At 36.2% G+C, this 14207-nt stretch overlaps 1 protein-coding gene across 2 annotated transcripts in view; it reads right to left on the bottom strand.

Moving 5' to 3' along the window:
• B3GALT1 (beta-1,3-galactosyltransferase 1) overlaps positions 1-14207 on the bottom strand; it is a 936189-nt gene that overhangs the window by 644758 nt on the left and 277224 nt on the right. For both annotated transcript variants that reach the window (XR_008400111.1, XM_053698394.1), the window contains exon 2: positions 6061-6130. The gene's annotated coding sequence lies outside the window, so the exon portion shown is untranslated. The remainder of the gene's footprint in view (positions 1-6060; positions 6131-14207) is intronic.

Raw genomic sequence — 14207 nt, 5'->3', positions numbered from 1 at the left:
GCCCTCGGATTGTAAGGGCTTAGTTAACTTTAATCTATCTGGATTGAGGATATTTAATAGTGACATATTAACTTTAAGGCTATTATGCTAATCACAGAGTTCAAGTGGTTTTAATTCACAGCTTTTGCTACTGTATGAGTGTGAGTTCCTTAACCTTATTAATAAACTATAATGTATGAATGAATGGGAACGAATTTTTCAATACTATTTTTTGGGAAACCTTATGATATCAGTAGATGTTAAAGTGTGATTATACACTAGTGGATTTACTCTCTCTTTATAACTCTGTTGTACTCTCAGTTACAACTAGTTTGTCTAGTTGTTGTCAGGTCTCTTAGTGAGTAATCCACTCCAGGTTTTGCTTCTTTGCAGAATCAATGATTCCAGTATCTGAATATTATATGTAATATGTTAATTCGGGTAAAACCTGGCAATATTTCCATAACTCTACTCCCCCCAACCCTTTATCTCTAAATAAGTTTGCACTTTGGGAGAATATACTCAGATACCTTTACTGAGTTTAGCCCTTTTCTTAGGGGGGTGAAAAATATTACTTTGATAATGAATATCCAAAATGATATGGCGAACCGCCACCAAAAGAGACTACAAGAATTGAATTCTATTTTTAATGTCTCAACTAAGGACAATATAGTGATTAATGAGGAGGAACTAAATAATGTACTATGTAAACTGCACCAAACATTACATAAACAGTCTAAAAGGTGGTGGAACTGGCACTTCTTTGAGAAGTATGCAGAGAAAAACATTATACCTAGAGGTCTGAGAATGAAGGTATTCCCTGCCTTTAATTTGAACAATGAAGTTTTAGTTAAAGAGTGGGAAACAGCTTTGTCAGAATGCTCTCTGAAATTAATTCAAATATTAATTAAACATGATAAATTGGAACTAACCAAACTGGATACAGAGATTGAAGAATACAATGCTCAGTTGTCTCAATTCAATGATAAAATTGACTACAAAACACAATATGACAGATATCAAAAAGAATTGGACAAACTAGAGCTATAAATAATAGCTACTAAAAAACAGAAACTTCAAAGGGATATAGAGGATTTCTCAAACCATAGAGTCTATAGGTGGCGCAATAACAACAACACCACATTTAGACGGAGAACCAGTAGATACTTAGTACAGCAACCTGAAAGCAGTGCTGAAAATGAAACTGACAATTCTGATGTAGACTCAGACCACATGAGTGGGGATGAACCCAATGACACAACACCGAGCACATCTAGTACCAGACCTAGAAGTTATAGCTCTGCACAATCTCGAACCTCCTCCACCTCCTCCTCTGTTTCTTTTTTGTCCACCACACCACAGAACACAACGCAACCAGTCACACAGTCCAATCCAACCAATACACAGAACAGAGGCAACAAAAGAAAGTTCTCAGGCCCAGTAAGGCAATCAACAAGGAGAAGGGAATTGAGTCCATTCAGCAAAATAAGGATGAACAAATGAGAGTGATTAATTTATCAGACCATATACTAAGTGAAACACATAAATCAGTACTATCTAAAGGACTATCTTTCTGCCCTGTTAATTCTCTTAATAAATTTGAATTGATCAAGGATATACACTTATTTTCTAGAAAAATGTTACTCAAGAAAATGTATGCATATAATCCAAATATCCTTAATGCAGAAGATTTAGCCACAGCTGATATATTGTGTGAATTATCAGAAAGTAGTATGGATACTGATAATATTAATTTGACACCGACACATCAAGTTTGGAAGTCAAATGTTAAACCTAAGTCAACATATGTTCCATCCTTATCCTTATCACCTGAGATACAAGTATTTTGCAAAATGGTTTGCCAAAAAATTGAACAGATACCTATATACAATGTGAATAACAATCTTAGCAGTTCTGAAATACGAGCTTTGAAGGAGATTGAATCATGGCAGGATATACTGATTAAGCCATCAGACAAGGGTGGGAATGTGGTCTTATGGCCACGACAAATGTACCTAGATGAAGCTACAAAACAACTGTCCAACAATTCCTGCTACAAATTATTAATATTCAATCCCCAGAGTTCTTACCTCATACAATATAATCGAATGATTAAAGAAGCATGGGAGAATAATATACTCTCCAATTCAGAAAAAAAGTTTTTGACAAAAGACAATCCTAAAATTGCCACACTGTACTTTCTACCGAAAGTACACAAAAACCCACTAGAACCACCAGGTAGACCTATCATGTCTGGAAATGATAACTTAACTGAGAATGCAAGCAAATTCATAGACTTAAGATTGAGGGAATATTTAACAACATTACCATCATACGTTCGTGACACGATGGAGGTCTTGCAAATGGTAAAAGATATTGAACTAACAGACAACATGTGGTTAGTCACAGCAGATGTAGAGTCCCTATACACCAACATCAGGCATAGGGATGGAATAGAAGCCATTAAATACTTTCTAGCCTCAAACAGTCTAGAGAATGAAACACATAATGCTTTCATAATTCAGTTGTTACATTTTATTTTAACACATAATTTCTTTACATTCAATGATAGGTACTATCTTCAAACACAGGGTACCGCAATGGGTACTGCCTGTGCACCTACGTACGCAAATTTATTCCTTGGTTTTTGGGAACATTTCTGTGTATTTTCAGATGTACTGCAAATGTATACCGAACATATATCCCTGTGGGTAAGGTTCATTGATGATGTCCTGTTCATCTGGGAGGGTACATAGGATGATTTGCAACTCTTTATGTCTAAACTCAATGAGAATGAATTAAACATAAAATTGACATATTCTGCTAGCCAGCAGGAGATATGCTTCTTAGACTTGAAATTGTTTAAAAACAAAGATGGTATTATCAACACCACAATTTACAGAAAGGAAACGGCAACTAATACTCTCCTGCATTACTCGAGTGCTCACTCACCAAGCACCCTGAAAGCAATCCCATATGGGGAATTTTTAAGGCTCCGCCGAAACTGTACAAGTAAAGATATCTACATAACAGAGAGTGAGGCACTATCACAAAGGTTAATATCACGAGGGTATAGCAAAAAGTCTGTAAAGAGAGCCAAGTATAAGGCACTTAAAGTTTGCAGAGATGACCTATTGGTTCCCAAGGAAAGAACAAAAGCTGAATCCTGCCCAAGGCTAATAACCACGTATAACCCCCAGATGAGACATGTGACAAAAATCATAAATGACCATTGGCAAATACTACAGAATGATGAGACCCTCAAACCCCTCATTGGAGAAAGAGTATCACTTGGATATAAGAGACCAAATAATTTAAGGGATAAATTGGTATCTAGCCATTTTGTGAGATCTACAAAAAAACAACATAAGGACCCAGGCATGTACACCTGTGGAACATGCTCTGCATGCCAATATGTGTGGAAAATCAAAACTTTGACTGATAAAACTGGCAGGATTTATAAAATACCCTACCATTTTTCATGCACTACAATTGGAGTAGTCTATGCACTACACTGTTCATGCCAAATGTTTTATGTTGGCATGACTACCAGGGAGGTAAAAACAAGAATTTTGGAACACTGCTATAACATTAAAACAGCAAAACGTGATCTGAGCAAGGGCAAAAAAATAACCTCAGTTGCCAAACATTTCTTACTACACCATGAGAGCTCTCCTAAAGATTTGAAATTCACAGTAATTCAAAAAGCATCACTTGGCATTAGAGGTGGTAACATAGAAAAAGTGCTGCTAAAAATGGAATGCAGGTGGATTTACTTATTGAATACTGTTAAACCAAGTGGGATGAATGACTACAATAATTATTTTGTTTATCTGTAAAATCCTTTGCTATAAGTTACTATCAGATGTTACAGCTAATATAACTAGTCCAGTCCCATGTGAACTATATCCAGTCCAATGTGAATCATGTCCAAAATGGGATTATGAGATTATTAGTTATTAAACACACAGATCTAAATGCCGTAATGTAGCTAAAAATTCATCTTACACCTCACTACACTTAGGATCAACATAGGTATTAAATTATACCTACCAATCACCTCACACACGAGTCTTCAATCACTGGAACATAATAATAGGATATGATATCCCTTAAAATATCTATTCACAAACACACTACTTTCATAATGTCATTTTTATAATTTATACACATTCACCACAATCTTATTCAAGTGTTGTTATGTAATGTTTTTAAGAATAAATTGCACGTTAGGATTTGAGCACAAATTTCTTTTAAATTGGGCACACTCACTTACACTCGAATAGCTTTAGAGTGGTAGCACAATGAATATCAGTATATATTTGTTTAGATTTATACATTTCTTCACATATTACAATTGAGTTGTTCGCAGCTTGTTCCTTGGTGTTAGTATAATATCTTTACAATCTCAATACTTTTAAAGATATGGATTCTGTACAATCTCAAATATTCTGAGTACATAATATGCTTGTTCCATCCAGCATAAAGGATTTGTCCACAGGATCATTTGGGATATCAGTGAAATTAGAATAATTATTTCTACCTAGCATCCTAGGGATATCAGTAATGTTAGAATAACTACTTCAACCTAGCATTAAATATAAGCGAATAGTAATAGCTTGAAAGTAAGCATAGAGTTTACAGCATACACCGATATGAACCGTGAGGACGGTGGCCAGTAACAATAACAATAACAAAAATAAGTAGTTATTATTAACACATAATACTTATCTCTTACATATATATTTGAGTATGAATCCTGAAATTGTCATGCAAAAAATAAGAAGATAACATTGATTACTTATTGTTGCGCAATTGAATTCTAACAAGAATAGTAAAAAAGTAAAAAACAAAAAAAGACTTGACAATTCTGAGTATAATCCATAAGCGCATTATATAAATTCCACAAAGTATAAACTGATCTATTAGTGTGTAATCAGGATAGGAATCACAGGTATATATTTCATAATCGCAAATTCTAGTCAATAAGAATTGTATACCAACAGAGTTATAATCTAGCCACTGTGATGTTTACAATAATGCTTTGCTAGTCGATCATCCAATCACAGTACTTCAAATCTGCACACCCACTGTAGGCAAGACAAGCGTATTGCTGATTGGTGTTGCCTCAGTAACGTATCAAGCACACATCCCCTTTTTTCTGAATGTCTCCTACGTAAAATACCTACCAAGACTGACAGGAGAATCAACCAAGCGTAAGGAGACAACTCCCAATCCGGTATCCAATCCGGTGTTAGTGGTGGGCATTAAGATTGAATATAAGACGCCGAGTAGCAGCGGCCCGCACCCCCTCTGAGGAAGCGTTCGTGAAACGCGCGTCAGGGGTCCGATAGGGGCAGCTTTGTCTCTCCTATCGTCCGTTTTTAACTTTGCTTACTCTTGTGACAAATTATGTACTAAATAGTTAATACTATATCCTCATATCCTTTATTGCATATGTAAAAGTAAAACAGCCCTCGGATTGTAAGGGCTTAGTTAACTTTAATCTATCTGGATTGAGGATATTTAATAGTGACATATTAACTTTAAGGCTATTATGCTAATCACAGAGTTCAAGTGGTTTTAATTCACAGCTTTTGCTACTGTATGAGTGTGAGTTCCTTAGCCTTATTAATAAACTATAATGTATGAATGAATGGGAACAAATTTTTCAATACTATTTTTTGGGAAACCTTATGATATCAGTAGATGTTAAAGTGTGATTATACACTAGTGGATTTACTCTCTCTTTATAACTCTGTTGTACTCTCAGTTACAACTAGTTTGTCTAGTTGTTGTCAGGTCTCTTAGTGAGTAATCCACTCCAGGTTTTGCTTCTTTGCAGAATCAATGATTCCAGTATCTGAATATTATATGTAATATGTTAATTCGGGTAAAACCTGGCAATATTTCCATAACTCTACTCCCCCCAACCCTTTATCTCTAAATAAATGCAATTTATAGTTTTATAATCAAATGAAATGGTCAACATAACAGTTATTTGTATGAGAAAATTAATATTTATCATCAATCACTCTAACAATCAAAGACAGCAATATTTAAAAATGCAAAAAGTTGTACCTGATTTTTTTTTTGCTCATTATTCTGTTTTTAGTTTTTTCTTTTTGTCAGCTTCAGTCCAGCAATCAAACTGAGTAAAAAGAACAGCAAAAAACAAAATTTCAATTAATATAACATTAAATATCTTTCAAATGTTTACATAAACTACTGTGTATTTAGTAGCGCTAAAGAAACAGATCAGCTGCATTGCTCCCTTTGAGTAAAAAAGACAATATAGAAATTTGTCCAGATTTTTTGTTTTTGATATACAAGAAGGGAAAATCATGCTACTTATATATTTTATTGTATTATTAAATCTCTTAGATGAAGGAAACCGCAATAGGTCAATTTGAGTCTAGTCTATCATGTTTCTCAGCAGTTTTTCAACTTCCGATAAAACTTTTTCGATATAAGAATGATCCCAATGCAAACAATAACACCATTCTTATACAGGAAAATATCAGATTGTATATTAGAAGAGTCACCCATATGATGTAGCATCAACTTTAGTGATTACGTTCTACCCATAAGCTATAAACTAAATTAATTAAATTCAACAGATTAACCAATAACACAGTCAATAACACAGTCAGAAAAACATTAATGATATTGTTCATTGACTTGAAAAACAAGATGTCAACAACTGCAATATCCCTTTTTAATGACAATCAAATCACACCAAATAAAAAACAATAGTGAACAGATTATAAACATTACTTATCTGTAAAAACATGAAGAAAGCATATCTATAAGATATAGACAGTTGGAACATGCAGAGAAAGAGAGAGAGAGACAGGGGCCCCAATTTATCAAAGTCTGGCGGACCTGATCCGGCAGTGCGGATCAGGTCCGCCAGACCTCGCTGAATACGGCGAGCAATACGCTTGCCGTATTCAGCATTGCACCAGCAGCTCACAAGAGCTGCTGGAGCAATGCCGCCCCCTGCAGACTCGCGGCCAATGGGCTGCCAGCAGGGGGGTGTCAATCAACCCGATCATACTCGATCAGGTTGATTTCCGGCAATGTCTGTCCGCCTGCTCAGAGCAGGCGGACAGGTTATGGAGCAGCGGTCTTTATGATCGCTGTTTCATAACTGGCATCAAGCTCCGTTACGAGCTTGATAGATAGGCCCCAGAGAGAGAGAGAGAATATTGGATCAACAAAATGAGGATAAGTGGTCTGGTCAGTTGGGGAGAGTGGCTGGGAAGCCTGAAGAATAATTGTATTTTTTGTGTATCGTTTTGGTTTTTAGTGATCCACAGCCATTATAATTTTTAAGGGTGCTATTGTGGTGAAAGAAAGATTGCATATCATGGAAGTTATTAGGCTTGGTTGTGTTTGACTCAATAAGACTGTAATTATTTAAAAAAATAAACAAAAATAAATAAATAAATAAAAAATAAAAGTCCAATAAACTTTATTCAATATCAAACAAAATTTGGGAAATATTGGAATTGAGGACAATATTAGTTATCTATTTATCTGCTATTAAACAATATGTTATGTACTGACTAAGGGCCAGATTACGAGTGACGTGCAAACGTTTGCGTGCAAGCAATATCGGGTTTTTGCAATTGTTTGCAAGTAGGTTAAATTGTGCTCATATTACAAGTTGAAAGTAAACGCGATTGCTTTAGCGCAACTTAAGTTAACGCTCGTTGGGTTAGCGTGTACTCAGAGGTCTGGTTAACTGTTTTGCAAAACAAAAAAGTCTCACAAAACACATCAAAAATATATTAAACAATACAGTTACACTCATAATAACAACATCTAATAAAATTACTTGCATAATTAACAAGTGAATAATAAAAAGACAATGCAATAAAACTCAGGTCCCGATGATCAAAAGTGCTGCGAGAATGCTGGCAAAATATAAAAAAATGCCAAAATTACTCTTTAATGGCAGCAACTCAGAGGGGCGTCTTACTATACATCGCTATGAGTGGCCATTGGGGTAACATATTTCACTCAGCATTTGCTCTAACATTGGCGATGTACAGTAAAGGACCCCCTTTTAAATATGTTCTTATTTTCATCCCAGTGGCAGTCTTCATCCATCTTCTTAAGTCCCATCCCCGATGTCCTCTTCATGTGATCAGCCACCAGAAGAAATCTTTGTTTAAAAGACCTTTATTTTCATTAGTTGGGTCCAAAAGATTACAGGAACAACGTTTCAAACCTACAATACGCTCTTAGTCATGTAGGTTCGAAACGTTGTTCCTGTAAACTTTTAGTTCTAACTAATGAAAATAAAGGTCTTTTAAACAAAGATTTCTTCTGGTGGCTGGAGTGCTTTGGATGTATGACTATTTGGATTGACAAGATTTGCCAAATCTTACTCCGTGCCCCACAAACTGGTGTGCTGTTCTCTTTCCATCTTTGATTTTCTCTTCATGTGATTACCAGCCACACACTGAATTTTGAATGTGAGGTACCCACTTATATAGGGGTACCCTTGCATTCTTATTGGCTGATTTTAAAATTCAAATCAACCAATATAATGAAATCTTTTTCTATTTACTTATATGAATTTGAAATTTAAAATGTTTGTGTAATTTACATGCAAATATTACATTTTTGATAAAATATGATTTTTGGTGAACAATTTTGTTACGATTTTTGATGCACCTTAAAGGGACACTGAACCCAAATTTTTTCTTTCGTGATTCAGATAGAGCATGAAATTGTAAGCAACTTTCTAATTTACTTCTATTATCAAATCAAATTTTCATCATTCTCTTAGTATCTTTATTTGAAATGCAAGAATGTAAGTTTAGATGCCGGCCCATTTTTGGTGAACTACCTGGGTTGTCTTTGCTGATTGGTGGATAAATTCATCCACCAATAAAAAAGTGCTGTCCAGGGTCCTGAACCTAAAACAAGCTTAGATGTCTTCTTTTTCAAATAAAGATAGCAAGAGAACAAGAAAAATGGATAATAGGAGTAAATTAGAAAGTTGCTTAAAATTGCATGCTCTATCTGAATCACAAAAGAAATAATTTGGGTTCAGTGTCCCTTTAACAATACAATTTTTTACTGCAATTTTTTATTTATGTGAATGGTTCGATTGTTCATTTTCTAGGATTTTTAAATTACAAATTTAATCATACACTTGTAATGTATGCATCTCCTTCCCATAAGAAAATGCAGTAAACGCCCCTTAGCGCAAGACACCCTGTTTTCAGGGTAAAAAGTGGCTTTATAGAATTCCATTAAGGAAATAAAAGGGCTGGAGAGCAGCCCAGAGAACTTAAGATAATCGGCCTTTAAGAAGCTAACCCAATCAGAGGGCAAAATATAAAGGGTCTCATCAGTTCCTACATTATTGCATGCAACAGATTCCCTATGGCTCACCCATCTCTCCTCTCTTTAGTAAACCAGTTGCATAAAATGACATAGAAACTGGTGAAATTGAAAATCTGAAGGGCTTTCAGAAAACGTTTCCTGGTTTTTATTTACAATAGTTAAGAAAAAAACAACAAATATTTTTTCATTTTTAGATCTGCAAAGAGGTTATAAAACCTGTATGTATTACAAGAATAAACTATCCAATTATTCTTCTGCACTTTGCTATAATAATACAAGTTGCACTTACAAGATGAAAAAATATTGCTCTGCCACACAGCATTAAAGAAATGTGTTATTCTCTCAACCATACATAAGAACCTAATTCTTTTTATACGACTCAAACACATTTAGATGCCAGAAGCCTTTTTTGTCCGATGCTTGTTGTTGATCTGTGTCATACACAGATCAAATAAAGAATCATTGAGCTAGGAAAACTAACATGCATGGTATTATTCTACTGAGCCAATTCTATAACATTTAGTTGCTTTAGTGACACAGCTTTGATGGACATTTTATGGAGAAACGGTAAGGTTTTCCTACTGTAGAGTATATTGTGAAGGAGACATTCTAATACAAACATTACATGAAATGGTACTTTCTTTCATGTAAGTGGCAAGAGTCCATGAGCTAGTGACATATGGGATATACATTCCTACCAGGAGGCGGCAAAGTTTCCCAAACCTCAAAATGTCTATAAATGCACTTCCCACCTCACTTATACCTTAGTTTTACAAACTTTGCCTTCGTTGGAGGATGGTGAAGCAAGTTGTGCTTGATGTGAAGGGAGTATTGCCTGATGGTGCCGTGTTTTCACTTATGGGAAATCTATTCTAAGGTTCTCTGTAAATTCAGTCATGGGGATTCATTTGCCACCTCCCTTTACAGATCGATATTATACTCCTCTACCATTACCTCTGCTGATATGTTTCAGTACTGAATTGGCTGTCTGCTATATGTGGATGGGTGTCTTATGGTAAGTATATATTATTTTTTTAGACACTCTCAGCTATGTTTGGCACTTCATATTTTAAAGTTTTAATATATATTGCATATATTTGTTATGAGTCAGGTCTATTTATTTATTTCCCAGTTTCAGCATGGAAATTATGGCCTAGATTTAGAGTTTTGTCGGTAAGGACCCGCGAAGCTAACGCCGGCTTTTTTCTGGCCGCACCATAAAAATAACTCTGGTATTGAGAGTCCACATAAAGGCTGCGTTAGGCTCCAAAAAAGGAGCGTAGAGCATATTTAACGCAGCTTCAACTCTCGATACCAGAGTTGCTTACGCAAGCGGCCAGCCTCAAAAACGTGCTCATGCACGATTCCCCCATAGAAAACAATGGGGCTGTTTGAGCTGAAAAAAAACCTAACACCTGCAAAAAAGCCGCGTTCAGCTCCTAACGCAGCCCCATTGTTTGCTATGCGGAAACACTTCCTAAGTCTGCACCTAACACTCTAACATGTACCCCGAGTCTAAACACCCCTAACCTTACACTTATTAACCCCTATTCTGCCGCCCCCGCTATCGCTGACCCCTGCATATTATTATTAACCCCTAATCTGCCGCTCCGTAAACCGCCGCTACTTACATTATCCTTATGTACCCCTAATCTGCTGCCCTAACATCACCGACCCCTATATTATATTTATTAACCCCTAATCTGCCCCCCACAACGTCGCCTCCACCTGCCTACACTTATTAACCCCTAATCTGTCGAGCGGACCTGAGCGCTACTATATTAAAGTTAATAACCCCTAATCCGCCTCACTAACCCTATAATAAATAGTATTAACCCCTAATCTGCCCTCCCTAACATCGCCGACACCTAACTTCAATTATTAACCCCTAATCTGCCGACCGGAGCTCACCGCTATTCTAATAAATGTATTAACCCCTAAAGCTAAGTCTAACCCTAACACTAACACCCCCCTAAATTAAATATAATTTTAATCTAACGAAATTAATTAACTCTTATTAAATAAATTATTCCTATTTAAAGCTAAATACTTACCTGTAAAATAAACCCTAATACAGCTACAATATAAATTATAATTACATTGTAGCTATTTTAGGATTAATATTTATTTTACAGGCAACTTTGTAATTATTTTAACCAGGTACAATAGCTATTAAATAGTTAAGAACTATTTAATAGTTACCTAGTTAAAATAATTACAAAATTACCTGTAAAATAAATCCTAACCTAAGTTACAATTAAACCTAACACTATACTATCATTAAATTAATTAAATAAAATACCTACAATTACCTACAATTAAACCTAACACTACACTATCAATACATTAATTAAATACAATATCTACAAATAACTACAATGAAATAAACTAACTAAAGTACAAAAAATAAAAAAGAACTAAGTTACAAAAAATAAAAAAATATCTACAAACATAAGAAAAATATTACAACAATTTTAAACTAATTACACCTACTCTAAGCCCCCTAATAAAACAACAAAGCCCCCCATAAATAAAAAATGCCCTACCCTATTCTAAATTACTAAAGTTAAAAGCTTTTTTACCTTACCAGCCCTGAACAGGGCCCTTTGCGGGGCATGCCCCAAGAAGTTCAGCTCTTTTGCCTGTAAAAAAAAACATACAATACCCCCCCCCCAACATTACAACCCACCACCCACATACCCCTAATCTAACCCAAACCCCCCTTAAATAAACCTAACACTAAGCCCCTGAAGATCTTCCTACCTTATCTTCACCATACCAGGTTCACCGATCCGTCCTGAAGAGCTCCTCCGATGTCCTGATCCAAGCCCAAGCGGGGGGCTGAAGATGTCCATGATCCGGTAGAAGTCTTCATCCAAGCGGGGCAGAAGAGGTCTTCCATCCGATTGAAGTCTTCATCCAAGCGGGGCAGAAGAGATCTTCCATCCGATTGAAGTCTTCATCCAGGCGGCATCTTCTATCGACATCCATCTGGAGCGGAGCGGCAGCATCCTGAAGACCTCCGACGCGGAACATCCATCCTGGCCGACGACTGAACGATGAATGACAGTTCCTTTAAATGACGTCATCCAAGATGGCGTCCCTTGAATTCCGATTGGCTGATAGGATTCTATCAGCCAATCGGAGTAAGGTAGGAATATTCTGATTGGCTGATGGAATCAGCCAATCAGAATCAAGTTCAATCCGATTGGCTGATCCAATCAGCCAATCAGATTGAGCTCGCATTCTATTGGCTGTTCCGATCAGCCAATAGAATGCGAGCTAAATCTGATTGGCTGATTCCATCAGCCAATCAGAATATTCCTACCTTAATTCCGATTGGCTGATAGAATCCTATCAGCCAATCGGAATTCGAGGGACGCCATCTTGGATGACGTCATTTAAAGGAACCGTCATTCGTCGTTCAGTCGTCGGCCAGGATGGATGTTCCGCGTCGGAGGTCTTCAGGATGCTGCCGCTCCGCTCCAGATGGATATCGATAGAAGATGCCGCCTGGATGAAGACTTCAATCGGATGGAATACCTCTTCTGCCCCGCTTGGACGAAGACTTCAATCGGATGGAAGACCTCTTCTGCCCCGCTTGGATGAAGACTTCTACCGGATCATGGACATCTTCAGCCCCCCGCTTGGGCTTGGATCAGGACATCGGAGGAGCTCTTCAGGACGGATCGGTGAACCTGGTATGGTGAAGATAAGGTAGGAAGATCTTCAGGGGCTTAGTGTTAGGTTTATTTAAGGGGGGTTTGGGTTAGATTAGGGGTATGTGGGTGGTGGGTTGTAATGTTGGGGGGGGGTATTGTATGTTTTTTTTTACAGGCAAAAGAGCTGAACTTCTTGGGGCATGCCCCGCAAAGGGCCCTGTTCAGGGCTGGTAAGGTAAAAGAGCTTTTATCTTTAGTAATTTAGAATAGGGTAGGGCATTTTTTATTTTGGGGGGCTTTGTTGTTTTATTAGGGGGCTTAGAGTAGGTGTAATTAGTTTAAAATTGTTGTAATATTTTTCTTATGTTTGTAGATATTTTTTTATTTTTTGTAACTTAGTTCTTTTTTATTTTTTGTACTTTAGTTAGTTTATTTCATTGTAGTTATTTGTAGATATTGTATTTAATTAATGTATTGATAGTGTAGTGTTAGGTTTAATTGTAGGTAATTGTAGGTATTTTATTTAATTAATTTAATGATAGTATAGTGTTAGGTTTAATTGTAACTTAGTTTAGGATTTATTTTACAGGTAATGTTGTAATTATTTTAACTAGGTAACTATTAAATAGTTCTTAACTATTTAATAGCTATTGTACCTGGTTAAAATAATTACAAAGTTGCCTGTAAAATAAATATTAATCCTAAAATAGCTACAATGTAATTATAATTTATATTGTAGCTATATTAGGATTTATTTTACAGGTAAGTATTTAGCTTTAAACAGGAATAATTTATTTAATAAGAGTTAATTTATTTCGTTAGATTAAAATTATATTTAACTTAGGGGGGTGTTAGTGTTAGGGTTAGACTTAGCTTTAGGGGTTAATACATTTATTAGAATAGCGGTGAGCTCCAGTCGGCAGATTAGGGGTTAATAATTGAAGTTAGGTGTCGGCGATGTTAGGGAGGGCAGATTAGGGGTTAATACTATTTATTATAGGGTTAGTGAGGCGGATTAGGGGTTAATAACTTTATTATAGTAGCGGTGCGGTACGCTTGGCAGATTAGGGGTTAATAAGTGTAGGCAGGTGGAGGCGACGTTGAGGGGGGCAGATTAGGGGTTAATAAATATAATATAGGGGTCGGCGGTGTTAGGGGCAGCAGATTAGGGGTACATAAGGATAACGTAGGTGGCGGCGC

This window comes from Bombina bombina, chromosome 1 (assembly GCF_027579735.1).
Source record: "Bombina bombina isolate aBomBom1 chromosome 1, aBomBom1.pri, whole genome shotgun sequence".
Lineage (NCBI taxonomy): Eukaryota > Metazoa > Chordata > Amphibia > Anura > Bombinatoridae > Bombina > Bombina bombina.
This window is presented reverse-complemented; position numbering and strand designations above follow the sequence as displayed.